The sequence below is a fragment of the Mustela lutreola genome, chromosome 11 (genome assembly GCF_030435805.1).
Source record: "Mustela lutreola isolate mMusLut2 chromosome 11, mMusLut2.pri, whole genome shotgun sequence".
In the NCBI taxonomy this organism is placed as follows: Eukaryota; Metazoa; Chordata; class Mammalia; order Carnivora; family Mustelidae; genus Mustela; species Mustela lutreola.
In genome coordinates this window covers 71,154,865-71,172,531 of record NC_081300.1, presented here as the reverse complement: position 1 = coordinate 71,172,531, position 17,667 = coordinate 71,154,865, and the positions used below count along the sequence as shown (strand labels likewise).

Here is a 17,667-nt window from a genome sequence, read left to right as displayed (position 1 = left end):
TGGGAATATAATGGGTGGTGTAAGCTACCAGAATACTAATGTACCTAATAATAAGTAACTGATGTACTATGAGTCCAGGCTCCAACAATGTTTAACTTATTACTCTGCAAGTTCTAGCTGCATTGACAGGATTGGTTGATGTGGGTCATTTTATGCAGATTGAACACTAACTATACCTGATTACAAATGTTATTAAAATACCTAAAACAGGTACCTGAAACATTACTTTTGAGATATTTTCCAAGCCAAAGTGTCTGAAATCCAATGGTGAAAGCACTATCTTTTTTATGGTAATAATATTAACCATTAGAGCTGAATGAATAGGTACTACTTCATAAACCACTACTGTCTGGCAGGACCTATGCCTACATTCATTATCTCAAGCCCTGCAAGGAAGGTCTTACTGTTTCATGTGCCAGATGAGGATGCTGAGATTCAGAGGGATCAGGTGCTCAACCAAGACCACAACACATGGAAGGTGGTAGGGCTGGTATTCAGACCCACAGTATCATGACTCCAGAGCCTATGATCCTTTCATGACGTGCATCACAGCTACCTTTCATTCCAGTAAAACTACATAGTGCCTATGGCTTAACCACCTATTATTTGCCAGCCTTTGTTCCAGGCACTAGAAATATGAGTAAGAGGCTGTCCCTGCTCTTGAAATTATATACAGTAAATACCAGTAAATAACACCAGTAATAATAATACCAGTAAATAACACCAACACTCTATTTATGTTCTGACATATCCAAATGATTCCACACAGCTTAACCTGGATATCCTACTAGCATGGAAAGTTCAGTAAATTGCAAACCAAATTCAGCAATCTACCCCAAAATCAGTTTCTCTTCTCAACTTTCCTTTATCTGTCCATAGCTCTGCCGTTTTTCCAGGATAAAAAACCTTCACATCATTCCTTATGTTAAGGAATTCCTCTATCATTCCTCTATCATTCCTCTATCACCATGTTCTATCGCTTCTTAGGCACCACTTTCAAATTTCTGCTGCTAACATCTGAGGCCAGGGTGTCACGAAACAAACATGTATTAAGTGCTAGCTAGGTACAAAGTAACATTTGGGACAGAAAGTTCTAAGAAGACCCTAGGCTACAAGAAATTACAAAGAAGTTAGGACAAAACAAAATCTACCTATAAAAAGACAAGCAGGCATTGCCTCAGTCAGTTAAGCAACAAAGGAGTTACATAGTCAGTAGGTGTTCCCAAAGTGAGAAGAAATCACTGTAAATGGTGAGGGGATGAATGATGAAAGAGTCAAAGTCAATTCTATTCCATAAAAGTAAAAGGTACTTTGGCAAGGTCTGTCGCAACCAAATGGTAGGGAACATTATAAGGCAGAGAAATTTGGACTATATCCTATAGAACGCAGGGCACTGAAGGTGTTCATAGTAGGCAAAGGGCATAAGTGAAGCAGCATTTTATTTTTTACATTGTAATACATGTATGTAAATTGTGTATTGGACATTACTATTAATTTCCCAGTCATCTAGTTCTATTTTTTAAAATTTTAATTCCAATGTAGGTAACATACAGTGTTATATTAATTTCGGGTGAGCAATAGGGGGATTCAGCACTTCCATACACATCAGCTGGTGCTCATCACGAAAAGTGCCCTCCTTAATCCCCATGCCAATTTCACCCATCCCCCCTACCTACCTCCCCTCTGGTAACCCTCAGTCTGTTCTCTACAGTTAAGAGTCTGTTTCTTAGCTTGTCTCTCTCTCTTCTTTTTTTCCTTTGTTCATTTGCTTTGTTACTTAAATTCCACACATGAGTGAAATCATATGGTATTTGTCTTACTCTGACTTATTTCACTTAGTATTATAGTCTCTAGCTCCATCCATGTTGTTGCAAATGGCAAGATTTCATTCTTTTTTATGGCTAAGTAATATTCCATTATAGCTATATAGATATATACCACATCTTGATCCATTCATCTATCCATGGACACTTGGACTGCTTCCATAATTTGGCTACTGTAAATAATGCTGCTATATAAACACAGGGGTACATGTATCCCTTTGAATTAGTGGGTTTTTTTTTTTCATTTTTTAGGTAAAGCAGCATTTTTAAGCACTATGATATGTAATAAAATATTAACTTTATAATATTAATATTATAAGGCTATTTTTTATAAACCTTTAGATTTTTTTAAACTATGTAAACTATGAATATGCTTACAAGGACCGTTTGACAGATATCAAAGCTAAACTTCCGAGGGGTTAAGTAACTTGCTCAATGCCACACAGCAAGTCAATGGCAATGAAAGGGGTAGAGCCCAAGGCTTATAAATCAATGACTGGGTGATGAAAGCAGAAATCTACAGTTGCTTAGGGGTGAAGAGAAAAGTTTCTATTTTCTACTCTGTCTCTGATTTACTGGTATAACAAAAATTTTCAGAAGGGCAGGGCAAGTGACATGAGTAAGTGACACACAGGGATAAGACACAAGGGAACTGTGAGTATTGTAAAGCTGAAGATACATGAGTAATGTAAAAGAGGTAGCTGAGACATAACTTTTCTCAATTGATATCATGCAGGAGTATCAGTCTAACACTGCCAAAAACTCTAAATTTTCATGAGAAGCTAAAAATCTCCTGTATTTAACTGTTTGCTTGAAAATTTTAAAGCATCCTAACAGGCCAAACAAAACATGCCTGTAGGTCTAAATTCCATCTGCATGGAATAATTTGTGACTGCTGACTTACGCCACTCAAGGCCTCACTTTCCCATATGCAAATTAAGGGACCTACATGGTTCCTAATCTGGGGAGGGGGTGGTTTCTGAAGGCATCTGTGAATCCATATGCATACCACCATGCATGGTCTACAGACTGAAGAGTAATCTCCCATACCCAGACCATGTTGGACTTTATAAAAGACAAAGTTCCTCAAACTAGGGGAGAGCAGGGGTCTGAGAACAGTGAGCTGTATCAGGAAAGAAGACAGAGAAAAAATATTTTTCCTTTTTTATTCTTTTTTTTAAAGATTTTATTAATTTATTTGAAAGACAGTGTGGGAGTGCTCTAGTTGGGGGTGGGGGGAGGCTGAGGGAGAGGAAGAAGCAGGCTCCCCTGTGAGCAGAGAGCCCCACAGAGGAATCCCAGGACCCTGAGATCATGACCTAAGCTGAAGGCAGATGTCCAACCGTGTCACCCAGGTACCCCTATATTTGTGTTTCTATGGAAAGACAGATTCAATTGAAAACTTTGAAGTGATCCGAGATTTTAAACTCATTTTCAGTCATTTCAGTGTATTTCCTTTGGCTCACTTATTTGTATGGCATTTCTTCCCCTGCTGTATGGTGAGTATTTCAGGTTTCATCCAATAGGTATCACTCAAAAGAGGACCATTAAATACCAGTTCTATCTTAAATCACCTTACTTATTTTATGTCTTTATTTTGCTCAATCCAAATTGAATTGGTAATTATATCTGAAATATTTATAGAATTATTATTATACCAATATACTTTCTCCATTAGTAATTATTTATATAAAATTACCAAGCTAACACAGTTCAAAATGTCATAATTTAGCTTGCTATTTCAAAAAGATCCAGTATCAAACAGCAAGAACACAGTTTCTCAGATCCACAGCTACTAAAAGGCATTTTTCACAATTGCTTTATTTTTTAACAGAGCACTTCACAAATCACTTCTCTACAAGCAGATATTGTAAAACAGTTTATTAAAATAGTATTTTCCTCAATAACTACTTGCCTATTCAAATCTGAACAAAAGCAAGAAAGAGGAAATGAATAAAGAAAACATACCGTTTTTTGTTGTTGTAAATTTTCTTAAGATTTCTTTAGGAATGATATGTCTGTCTTTGATCACAGGGTAAATGCCTGAAAAAGCTAGCCTCATACTTATTTACACTTATTGTGTTTATAAGTAGAATATTCAACTCAATGTGAAACAGTATTTGGAAAATATATTAATTTTCCTAAAGACCAAATTATTCTCAAGTATCAAGTATTTAAAGAGGTGTTAGGAAATAAAGGGACAAAAGTAGAAGGATATTTGAGATAAAAAAATTTTTTACCTCATTAGTGATATTTCACACAATTGGTTGCTTTCAGAATATGAAGGCCTTGCTTTGCAAAAGAAAGAAAACTAATATAACTTGTTACAGTAAGAATTCTGCCCCAACAGCCAAGCTGATGCAGGACCATCGTCCTAATCCTCAGGAGGGAATTGTTCCATAACATCCAGAAAGGACCCCCCTAACCTTAACCACCTCACTTCTTTCCACTATCAGGCAGTGTCAGGGAAAAAAAGCCCCACCCTTTAAATCCAAAACACATGGACTCACGAACTCATTATATACAAGGGACTGTACTAGACAGTGTGGAAGAAGACAAAAAAGCATCACATGATTTTTGCCCTTGAGGAGACAGCAGTCTGGTGGAGGCTGAAGAAGAAGACAGGTTAGACAACTAATAAAAATAACAACAATGATAGCAACTAACTAACATTTACTGATCTCACTATTTGTCTGAGTCTTCAGAGCCCAAGCTCTTAGTGCAAGCTAGGTGCTAAAAGAATGGACTAACTAATGGTATATTCTCTCATTAAGACTATGGAAGCCCTAATGAGCAATTAATTCTGACTGTGGTAAATGAGAAAGGTTTGCAGGAGAGGTGGCACAGTATCCTTTCAACAAGCAGAGAAAGGGTTTGGGGAAGAGTGTTTCAGATTGAAGAAACAGAGCATGAGCCAAAACATGGAAGTATGAAATCTGGGTCACATTAGTAAGTCATCCAATAGATCTTAGACCTAATGTGGGGCAAGGTGTGATGGAGTTAAGGTTAGAAGACTGTCAGTGATATTATCTTACAATGATATTATCTTAACAATAATGCCTATCATTTATTGAGTCCGTTAAAGTATATTATATATTTTATTTCATTGATTCTTCCTAACACCCTCATGGGGAGGAACTACTAGCATGCCCATTTTTCAGAAGAGGAAATTAAGCCTAAGGGTGAAGTAAATTCTCAAATTATCATGGCCAGAAAGTGGTCAAAAGGAAATTTAACTCCAATTCTAAAGCCTTGTTCTTAACTTATGACTTCAAACATAATGATGAGCGGCACAGGGTTTTAATCAAGATATTGGCAAACACATTAGATTTTTATGCTGGAAGTACTGTGAGCAACAGAAAGAATGGGAGAACCATAAAGATAGGAAGGCCAAATAAGTTTCTGTTGCAACAGCTCAATAGGAGAGAAGAGGCCTTGATTTAGAGCAGCAGAAACAGAAAAGGGGCCTTCTTAAGAGACATTTCCCAAGTCAAACAGATTCTAAGAACCTGTTACACGAAAGGGACAGAAAGAGTAGGATCTCAAAATGTTTCATCATCTTTTAAGAAAAGAGACACAGAGGTGTGCCTGGGTGGCTCAGTGGGTTAAGCCTCTGCCTTCAGCTCAGGTCATGATCTCAGGGTCCTAGGATCGAGCCCTGCATTGGGCTCTCTGCTCAGTAGTGAGTCTGCTTCCCTTCCTCTCTCTCCGCCTGCCTCTCTACCTACTTGTGATCTCTGTCTGTAAAATAAATAAAATCTTAAAAAAAAAAAAAGCTTAGAAACAAACCTAAAAAGAAGCATATTTAATTTATAAGTAATTTAATTATCTTAAAAACAAACCTTGAGGGGCACCTGGGTGGCTCAGTGGGTTAAAGCCTCTGCCTTCGGCTCAGGTCAGGGTCCTGGGATCAAGCCCCACATCAGGCTCTCTGCTCTGCAGGGAGCCTGCTTCCTCCTCTCTCTCTCTCTGCCTGCCTCTCTGCCTACTTGTGGTCTCTGTCAAGTAAATAAATAAAATCTTAAAAAAAAAAAAAAAAACCCTTGAAAGAAGCATATTTAATCTACAAGTGACTTAACTATCTGCCAGAACAAAGTTCAATACTCTTTGAAGGAAGACAACAAAATCTAGCACTTAATGAAAAAGCCCAGCATTCGTTTTCCAATGATACTTACTAAAGGACACAGATGCTAACCTGGAAATACTCTGTTATCTCTTTCACAAGCAGTTAATCTTCCTTCATAAGGATACTATGACTGTGTTACAAATTTTCTCATATAAATATGATCAATAAACTATACTATTTAGGGCTATAATCTTATTACTTCTTTCTATCAGGGAGCCATAGCCACAGAGCATATGTAATTTTGTTGTTACGTAATTTATCAATCTAGAAGAAATTTTAGCATATGTTATCTTCAGCTAAAGTTTATAGAATTTCTCTGAAGTAAATTAAGTGGTCAGATATTTGGACCAGAATATGCACCCCTGGACTTATTAACCTTCCAAAAGAAATCCTGAGTGTATAAGTGTAGTAATTGTGTGTGTGTTTATATATAAGTTTTTCTTTCTTTTTTTTTTTTTTTAAGATTTTATTTATTTATTTGACAGACAGAGACCACAAGTAAGCAGAGAGGCAGGCAGAGAGAGAGGAGGAAGCAGGCTCCCTGCCAAGCAGAGAGCCCGATGCGGGGCTCGATCCCAGGACGCTGGGATCATGACCCGAGCCGAAGGCAGAGGCTTTAACCCACTGAGCCACCCAGGCGCCCCATATATAAGTTTTTCTTAAAAAAAAAAAAAAAAAGATGCTTGAAATTGGGACTCGTGTGTGTGTGTGTGTGTGTGTGTGTGTGTATGTGTGTGTGTGTTTAAAGATTTTATTTATTTATTGACAGACAGAGATCACAAGTAGGCAGAGAGGCAGGCGGGGGGGTGGGGGGAGAAGCAGGCTCCCCACTGAGCAGAAACCCTGATTTGGGGCTTGATCCCAGGACTCTGGGATCATGACCTGAGCCGAAGGCAGAGGCTTTAACCCACTGAGCCACCCAGGCATCCCTTATTTGTGTGTTTTAACCAAAAGAGGCTATATTCCTCTGGCTATGGTTAAAAATATATATATATATGTATAGGGAAAAGGAATCTCTTTTCAACCCTAGAACAGGAAATAGGCTATGAGAAAAGAAAGTCAGTAGAAATATTATTCTTTTTTTTTTTTTTAAAGATTTTTATTTATTTATTTGACAGAGAGAGATCACAAGTAGGCAGAGAGGCAGGCAGAGAGAGAGAGAGAGAGGAGGAAGCAGGCTCCCTGCTGAGCAGAGAGCCCGACGTGGGACTTGATCCCAGGATCCTGAGATCATGACCTGAGCTGAAGGCAGCGGCTTAACCCACTGAGCCACCCAGGCGCCCCAGAAATATTATTCTTAAGGTCCATTTGGAGGCCCTCTAATAACCTATTTAACTTTATAGTTATGAATTTATAAGCAACCAAATAAATTACATTCACAAAACTGACACTTCTTTATGGTGTTTGTTGAACTGCCCAATATCTGTATTCCCATTCTGTTTGAGGGGAAATTCTCCATTGGCTATGTCTTTTTTTTTTTTTTTTTTTTTTTTTTTAATTTCAAAGAGAAAAAGAGAAAGAGTGAGGAGAGGGGCAGAGGGAGAGAAAGAATCCTGAAGCAGACTCCCCATTGAGTGGGAAGCCTGACAGTGGGGAGCCCGACATAGGGCTCTATCCCAGGACCCTGAGATCATGACCAGAGCTGAAACCAAGAGTCGGCTGCTTAACTGACTCAGCTACCTAGGTACTTCTCCATTAGCTAAGTCTTGATGAATGTAGGAAATATCTTTCATGACAGAAACCAAAAAGGTCAGATGATTACTCTACCTCACCACCCTGTAGCTAGGATAAAGACCCATACCTAGGTTCAATTATTTGCCAGAGCTTTGAATGTAAAGCAAGTGACACAGGAATAGTCACACAAAGAGAATTTACTCCAGCAGTAGCCACAGCCACATCCAGTTACCATGTCATTAGTGCCAGCAGAGCTCATCATGGCCTCCATCATCCAGCTCCATCAATGGCAGTTCCAGCTCTGGCACCCAGGGCTACTGTGGCACCCTTATGGTTAAGCTACAGGTACCTTCTGATTTACACAGTTGCAATTACTTTCTGTTACTTGCAACTAAGAACCTTGGCTGACTCTCACAGAGACATCTGATTTTGTTTATATTGAAACATAAATGTTTCTTTTACATGAACCAATATGTATAAGGTGGAACATTTTAAGGCCCAGTCTTCTGCCCTCTTGTCTACCTATAATTACTCCCTCAGAGATGTGAGCCACTCATAAGCCTCTAAATACCATCTCTTAATTGATGGCACCCATATTTATGCCTCAAATACCTCTCTCTCTACTGACTTGTAGAAATGACTGCCAACTCAACATTTCCACTAAGAAGTACAACAGACATCTTAGACTTATATATAGCCTAAACATCACTCTTGATTTCCCCCCCCCAAGAATCTGGTCCTTTTTTGTATTTTATCTCGATTAATGACATCTCTATTCACCCAGGAGCTCAGTCCAAAAGCTTTACAGTTACCTTGATTCCTCTCCTTGACTTGTCCTCAACATCTAACTAACAAGTCCTCAACTTTCTATCTACAAATTCTTATCCAAATTCTGCCACTTCGTGTTACCTCTACCACGTCTTCTTTATGCCATTAATACCACCTGGACTACTACAATAGCTTCCACTTTGCTTCCTGTGATTTGGTCTCTCCGTGTAGCCTGAATGATTTTTTTTTTAAAGATTTTATTTATTTATTTTTTATTTTTTTTAAAGATTTTATTCATTTACTTGACAAAGATCACAAGTAGGCAGAGAGGCAGAGAAAGCGAGAGATAGAGAGAGAGAGGGAAGCAGGCTCACCGCTGAGCCCGATGTGGGGCTCGATCCCAGGACCCTGAGATCATGACCTGAGCCGAAGGCAGAGGTTTAACCCACTGAGCCACCCAGGCACCCCAGATTTTATTTATTTATTTGAAAGAGAATGTACAAGCAGGAGGAGGGACAGAGGCACAAGCAGACTCCTGCTGAGTGGAGAGCCCCACACAGGGCTCGATCCCAGGATCCTGGGATCTTGACCTGAGCCAAAAGCAGGTGCCTAACCAAATGAGCCACCCAGGTGCCTCTAGAATGATCGTAAATCAGATTATGCACATACGGGGGTGGGGGTGGTGGTGGATGGCTGGCTCAGTCAGCAGAGCATACAACTCTTGATCTTGGGGTTTTAAGTTTGAGCCCCACTTTGGTGCAGAGATTACTTAAATTTATATCTTAAAGTGGGGGGCACCTTTCACAAAGGGAAAAAAATAGTTAAACGTCCCATTCATTTTTAAGATTGTATTTATTTATTTGAGAGAGAGAGAGTGAAGAGAGCATGAGAGAGGAGAAGGTCAGAGGGAGAAGCAGACTCCCCATGGAGCAGGAAGCCCAATACAGGACTCAATCCCGGGACTCCAGGATCATGACCTAAGCCAAAGGCAGTCGCTTAACCAACTGAGCCACCCAGATGCCCAAATGTCCCCTCTTGATCTCAGCTCAGGTCTTGGTCCCAGAGTCATGAATGAGTTCAAGCCCCACACTGGGCTCCATGATGGATGTGAAGCCTACCAAAAACAAATTAATTTATTTAAATAAATTAAAATAAAATAAGATTAAAAATACAGATCCCTTAAGGCCTCCCTTTGCACAAAGAATAAGATACAAAGCCTTTACCGTGGCCTACAAGGCCCTAAATGATCTGGCTTCTACCTTTCACCCTCATCTCTTGCCATATTTCCCCTCTACTGAGCCGCAGCCAGACCTGCCTTCTTATGCTTCTTTCATGACCTTGGTGGTTGCAATTCTATCTGCCTGGAATTCTCTTCCTCCAGAATAGGTATTTCCTTCTCAATATTCAATTCTCCTTTCAAACAGCAAGCCCTCAAGAAGGCCTCCTCACCAAAATTAATTCCCCTCCCCACATTTACTATATAGTCTATTACTTTGTTTTCTTCAACCCACATGTTATAATTTGAAATTGTATTATTTATTCATTTGATATGTGTGTCACCCAACAGATTTTAATGTCTATGGAATGGTATCTGGATTGTTCACCACTATAAAAGTCCAATACTTAGGAGAGTTCCCAACACATGCTAGGTCTTCATTAAATGACTGTTGAATAAATGAGTCAATTTAATGTCAGTTACATGGTAAGATAAAACACATATAATTTCCTTTGCTGTAAAATTTTCAGCATGGAACTTACTCATTTATCAAGGAGTACTTGTAAAATCCCTCAGTTCTAAAAGGATTTCAGACTCAAAAAGGGGCCATTTCCCTGAAGTGAGCACTACACCTGGCCTAAGTCTAAAGATGTTCAATTATGAGAAATACAAGCTTCTGAAAATAATTATTCTGAAAAATCATTTATTTGTCCAATTTTTTTTTTATTGAAGGAATTTCAATACTATCACTTTCTATTTTCATTTGTATGAGGGAAAATCTCACATTACCCAAAAATGGATGGATAAAATGATCTTTAGATAGTTTAATAAATAAATTAAAAACACTCTGAAATCCTTAGATGAAGTACGAATCACTTGTCAAAAGTACAATCTCATTTGTCAAAACATGAAAATGAAAAAAGAGAAGACACAGCAATAACAGGCTCAGAGCTGCCAAACTGACAGGCTGTCTTAAGTAAGAGAGTCAAAACATTCATATGCTAATTTTTAAAAGCGCTGTCTATCTGGCCACCCATATAAAAACAGGAAAGGGCTTTTTCTTCTTATTTCAGAAGGATATGAATGGGTCAGACGGTTGACATTCTGATTACCAAATTAAGCAACAGAATTAAGGTCCAAAAGAAATTTCTATTTTTCTGAATGTAAGATAGCAACTAACTGACCTGCATAGTAAGGAATTCAGAAGATCCAATCACTACAAAAACTTATCAATTACACCAGTGAGCACAATAACTAGCAGTCATCTGCATATGGAATACAATGCGGAAGATCACTCCTCCTGTGAGCAGCTGGAGTTTGTTTTGTATTGTAAATGGCAAAAATTGAATAGCAAAAAAACACAGAAACAAGGGTAAAGATTTAGCTAAAATGTACAAATATTTTTAATTATTTTCTTTTCTCATTTAATACCTTACAGGGTTGTCTTAGTCACATTTCTCCTAACCATTCCTCCCTCTTGTAATACCAATAATTCTAAACAAAAGAGCATCTCCTTGAAATGTTCCCTTTATTAGTTTGACGAATTCACCATCGAATGCACACTTTCATGAGTCACCCACTTCCTGAAATGTGGAATACAGCCTAGCAATAAAGCTAAAGCTTTGCTCAAATATGATTTGGTAAGATTGCTGATGTGTTCGGATTCAGATATTTTGCTGCAAAAAATGAGAGTGACCACATTTGTGTGATTACATTTGATTGTATGATTACATTTATGTGAAATGTCCAGAACAGGAAAATCTACAGAGACAGAAAGTAGATTAGGACTGCTAGGGTCTGAGGAGTGAGGGGGGGCGGTGGGTATATGAGGAGTGGCTGCTAATGGATACCGGGTTTCTTTAAGGTGAGATGAAAATGTTCTAGAATTGGATAGTGGCTGCACAATTTTGAGAATATATGAAAAAAATAGCTGAATTGTACACTTTTTTAAAAGGGTGAATTTTATGGTAGGTGAATTATATTGTAATAAAACTATTATTTAAAAAAGTGGTCAGCTTTCTCCAATTCACAAAGAAATTAATACATAATTCTCTGTACTTAAAACTTTTCTATCACAAATTTTTTAAGTCTTTGGCATGAGCTACCTTTTGTCTTCTAGCACCAGACAAAAAATAAATAAATAATTAGCAAATGAATGTTAGCATGAAAACCTGAAAAAACAAATCAACATTCCTAGTTGAACAGGCTACTTTATTCCAGACATGTGCTGATGATACAAATTTATTATAAGTACATGTCACAGAAACATTTTCTAATTATCACTGTCCATATGCATTTGAAAGATATAATAAAAGATGTCACTATTTCATAGTATTCTACCAAGAACACCATGGCTGTATATGGTGTCTTCTTCTTCTTCTTCTTCTTCTTTTTTTTAAGATTTTTATTTATTTATTTGACAGACAGAGATCCCAAGTAGGCAGAGAGACAGGCAGAGAGAGAGGAAGGGAAGCAGGCTCCCCGCTGAGCAGAGAGCCCCTTTCGGGGCTCAATCCCAGGACCCTGGGATCATGACCTGAGCTGAAGGCAGAGGCTTTAACCCACTGAGCCACCCAGGCACCCCCATTAGAACCACTGAAACAGAACAAAGCTAATAGGCCAAATAAAGTTGAAACTAATCTTTATAACAAATATGCTAGCCTAACATTTCTCATCCGTGACTACAAACTCTTACAAAAAAACCTTCACACAAACCTTTCCTAACCCCACAGAAAAAGCAAATGGAAAGGCTATTTCTGATAATCCTCACCAATTTTAACACCACTGTGATGAAGTCCCAGAACCTAAGTCAGGTTCGGTGGGGTGAGGAGGTTCGGAGCCGACGACTAAAGAAAGAATTCTTAAGACGTCATTGGTGCAAAATGGTGGTTTATTAAAGCACGGGGACAGGACCCGTGGGCAGGAAGAGCTGCTGCTGCCCCGGGTTGTTAGGAGTGGTTGGTTATATACACAGGAGTTGGGTAGGTGAGGACAAAGGGGTGTTCAGAAGGGCTATTGGGGCAAAGAATACTATCAGGATATTGAAGGCTTAGTTGCTATCAAGTAAAGACAATTGGAAGTCTGGTGGAATGTTACATTCCGGCTATCAAGCATCCTTGTTAATGAGATTTAGGTTTAGAAGAAATTTAACTTTATTTACTTTTCCTTCTACCTCCACCTCCTTCGATTTTTATGGAGGGGAGGGTGACATTAGGCTTGAGAAACTGAGTTCTGTGTCTTTGGAAATTGGGCTATTGATAAGGTAACTTCTTTGTTGTAATCTCAAGGACATTTGCAAACCAAGGGAGACTCCTGTCTTGCAGGATTGTGATCTCAGCAAGTTAACTATTTATCATTTTATGGCAGTCAAGGGTGCCTGAGGAATGCTACACCTATGGAGGGGAGCGGATGAAGGGGGGGTGCAAGGTGCCAGCTCTTGCTTTGTCCTCAGCCAGCCTCCTGCTCCCTCATCAACTGCTTCAAAGATAAAATTTTAAAATTCCAATCCTAAAACACAGGGACTATACTAAGTATCAAAATCTGTTCCAACTTTAAAAGAAATCTAAAAACAAAACAAAATAAACCTCTGTTTCCTGAAGCACCGTCATATCTTAACAACAAATAATTTATAATCCACTTTTCTGAAAATCCAAAACTCATGCTGTCCATAGAAATTTCTAGCTTCCTATAGTTAAACTTATATAGATGAGTTTAAAATTTTTATAATAACCAAATCAAATACCATCATACTGCTTTCATAATTGCTTTTAAAAAGTATGCTTTATTTTAAAATTAATGCACTTTTATTAGTTTTATTTTTTCAAAATAATCAAAATAATCTTTGATATTCTAACCTATTTATTCTTCCACATAAATTTCAAATTAATCATGTCAAATTTCAGGAGAAATTTAGTTGATAGTTTAAATGTTTTTGTTACATAAAATCATACATAGTTCTTATTTACATTATTCTTAAATAATTTTTACTACGATAAATGTACCTCTTTTTTTTTCCACTAGATTTTCTAACTTAGGTGGAATGCTAAGTGAAATGTTACTTATTTTATTAAACTCATTTTTTTCCTAGTACCTTAGTCAACTTATTTGGATTTTCTTGGGATTAAGTAGGTTTGCAGTAAATATCTTTGTCTTAATTTGATATAAAAGTCTGTTTCAACATTTTACCTCAAAAAACTTAGAATACAAGGGCGCCTGGGTGGCTCAGTGGTTTAAGCCTCTGCCTTCGGCTCAGGTCATGATCTCAGGCAATCGAGTCCTGCATCGGGCTCTCTGCTCAGCGGGGAGCCTTCTTCCCCTGCCCCCCCACCGCCTGCCTCTCTGTGATCTCTCTGTCAAATAAATAAATAAAAATCTGTTTTTAAAAAAATTTAGAATACAATTCAAAAAAATAATAAAGCACATTTAAATTAATAAGAAAGCAGAATCTAAGGATTCTCTATTACAAAATAAATTAAACAAACAAGGTAACAAATTCATCCAGAAATACAAAACCTACCAAAGGAGATTTTAGCTTGAAGGTAGTATGGACTTCATTTCAAATTTATATATAACAACTACTCTTAAATGGATGAGACAGTTTGAAAAATTCCAGATGTATCTAAGCCTGGTTTTCAATAACTTTCTTGATAATCTCCCCTGAAATAGAGGTACTAATATAAACCAGTATTTGGTAAAGACAGAAACATCAAAAGATATGGTCCTAAATAAGAGGCTTAATCTTTTTTTAAAGTCAGTTTCTGAAAGATAGTATTAAAATATTTACCAGAATAATAACAGCATACTCTGGTTTTATCAGATCATTAACATCTCATGCATCCCAGTAAAAGATATTGAACACAACATCCACAGCGCAAAAGATTTCCTCACTGCAGCATATGTGTGTGTGTGTGTGTGTGTGTGTACACGTGCTGACAGAAGGGGTGGTAGTGGCAAATAGTTTCATTTGGGAGTTTTGTATCCCTACTCCAAGTTACTATGGTTTTTCCTAACAGGAAGCCTAAAGAAGGTGAATAAAATCTGACAGAAACTGCCTTGTTCTCACCTTTCTCTCTAAACAGGGTCAAAGTGCCACCTGCTTCCCTCTTCCAGGCCCACCCATACTCTAAAAGCAGATCCAGCTTTTGACAGAAAGCATGTATTTGCAGAAAGCAGTCTCTCTTTCTTGTTACTGCTACTGATCTATATTACGCGATTACCTTGCCTTTGTCCCAAGTCTCCAAAGCTGAACTTGACTCCTTCGTGCCTGCTCCTTTTCCAAGTTTTTCTTCTTTGTATCTGAATACCCAGAAATCTGAACCAATGACTGGTTCTTGCCCTCAAGAAGACCTTGACACCTGACCTACTATCTGGCTCTGATCTTTATTATGTGTCTTCTTGTCTAGATTGTCCTCTATTCTCAATACTCCAGGCGTGACTGTAACTATCAGCTTTAAGGCTGTCCTTTCAGGAAATGTTGCTCGCCCTAAAGAGAAAGAATGACGAAGTGGAGAAACATGGCTCATTGAGAAAAAGAGTTCAATACAAACAAATATACATTTTTAAATGCTCAAGATGCCAAATATTATGCCATGTACATTTTACCACCATAAAAAAATGAAAAAAAAATAGAAGTGAACTTCAGAATCTGTAGGAAAAGAATAACTCTCTGATGAGTCTGTAAAGCAGACTACTTTTATCAGGATGAAAGAATAAATGAAAGAGGGGCACCTGGGTGGCTCAGTGGGTTAAGCCGCTGCCTTCGGCTCAGGTCATGATCTCGGAGTCCTGGGATCGAGTCCTGCATCGGGCTCTCTGCTCAGCAGGGAGCCTGCTTCCCTCTCTCTCTCTGCCTGCCTCTCCATCTACTTGTGATTTCTCTCTGTCAAATAAATAAATAAAATCTTTAAAAAAAAAAAAAAAAGAATAAATGAAAGAAGCCAGATGGAAGTTGAAGTATATGAACATGAAGGCATTAGTATTAGGACGTTTGAGTCCAGAGATAAAGTCATGGGTAAGGTAAAGGTTAATTATAGCAAGATACTTTTTTATTTAATTGATTTTAATTTAACTACTTTCTTTAGTTATTTTCCTGAAACACAGGTGAATTCTACATGTGGGAAAAATGCAGGAATACTACAGTTCAGATGAAAACCAAAAGCCAGATTTTAATTTTTTAAAAATATGTTTCTAGGGGCGCCTGGGTGGCTCAGTGGGTTAAGCCGCTGCCTTCGGCTCAGGTCATGATCTCAGGGTCCTGGGATCGAGTCCCGCATCGGGCTCTCTGCTAAGCGGGGAGCCTGCTTCCCTCTCTCTCTCTCTGCCTGCCTCTCAGTGTACTTGTAATTTCTCTCTGTCAAATAAATAAATAAATAATCTTTAAAAAAAATATATGTTTCTAAATTCTAGAAATAGTCAATGCCCCAACTTTACTACAGGCACAAAATAAGTCTTATCTTGGGATGATTATTTTATTCAGGGTTAGATTTAGCTGCAGGTACTAGAAAGCTCAAAATAACAGAAGCTTAACTGAGAGAGAGAAGTTTAAATTTCTCTGATACAGACAAAGCCCAGATAGAGATTTGGACATTGTTACCCCACCATAATAGAGCATAAGCTAATATTTCCAAATAATACTCCTCATGCTGCTGCTTTCCCCACCCCTACCTTTCCAGTCTCTACAACAAGAACAACAACATTACAAATTTCAAGAAGTTACTTGGGGAGTCATTTGGCATTCCCTAAACCTAGTCAAAGTGGGGCTAGGGGCTTCCAAGAAAATTAATCATAAAGATTGAGAGTACCTATGGTAAGAAGACTGGCATCTCAGTTCCCATTTGGATTACCAGTTAAACCAGCTGTTTGGGCATTTTAGAACACAGATTAGTGGGCCCCATCAGGACCGAGAACTTACATGACTAGTAAATTTCCAGGTGATGTTGATGCTGCTGGTCTAGGCACCACATTTGAAAAATAACTGGCTTAGGCAATGAATAATTGATTGGGCCTGATAATTTGAGAGAACTAGCAGAAAGGGAGCAACAGTGAAATAGTTTAAGCTCCCATCATTGGCATGGCAAAGATGCAAGAATTTCCAATATTTAGATACCCCAGAAGATGGCTTGAGACACTTCGCTGCTATCCCACCCCAGAAGACTACCTTGGGGGTGAGAAGATTCTAGCAGCAGGTGGCTTTAGAGTATACCGCTAGAGGTGGACACTGAAAGCCTGTAAGAGACAGAAATGGAACTTAGTCTCTCATATTAAGAAACAGCAATGGGGAAGATCCTAAAAGGTCCTTCAAAATATTCATTCATGTGCTTCCTTAAGAGAACTAGCATTTGGACACCTGCCAAAATTGACCAAAGAAACTGCAATAATCAATAGTGAATGAACTATAATTGACCAGTAAAGTGAGAGAAACATATAACATTTTCCATCTCTCTCCTTCTAATACATGGAAAACCCTATGTATTAACTTTTGGGAGGCCCAAAAGAGATGGGGAAAAAATTTTCTGGATGAAGCCTGGACCATTGCCTCAGGAAAAAGGAGAAGGGAAGAACTTTAAACTGTATGTAATACTGGAGTTTTAAATTGGACCAGAATGAATTTTTTAATACCCAAAAGAACAAAGAAAGTTGTGGAATCTGGAAACTGCCCAGAAAGAGGGATTTGGCAGAGCATGGTTGGAAGAAGTGATTGTAGAAAAAAAGAAAAACCATGTCATGTTTGTACATGAAATTGGTGAAGAAGCCAGATGCTAACTTACCATAACGGCACCTTCATTTTCCTGATTACATGCATATCTTTTATAATGTCTTGATGATGCTTAGTTTTCAGTTTTCTTTAGGAAAGGCTTTCCCTCCTAGCTATGAAAAAGACTAAATTAGAATGTGATAAGATTCTATTGGTCTTCATTTGCTCACTTCACAAGGGAAAAACTGGTCAATTATAGTTTTACTGGTCAATTATAGTTCATTCACTATTGATCTCTGTATCTTTAAAAGAGTATTTTATTTTATTATTTTTTAAAAGATTTTATTTATTTATTTATTTGACAGAG

At 38.0% G+C, this 17,667-nt stretch overlaps 1 protein-coding gene across 2 annotated transcripts in view; it reads right to left on the bottom strand.

Annotated features, from left to right (window-relative positions):
- Window positions 1–17,667, bottom strand: part of TTC28 (tetratricopeptide repeat domain 28) — a 646,079-nt gene that overhangs the window by 426,683 nt on the left and 201,729 nt on the right. The gene's annotated exons all lie outside the window — the stretch shown is intronic.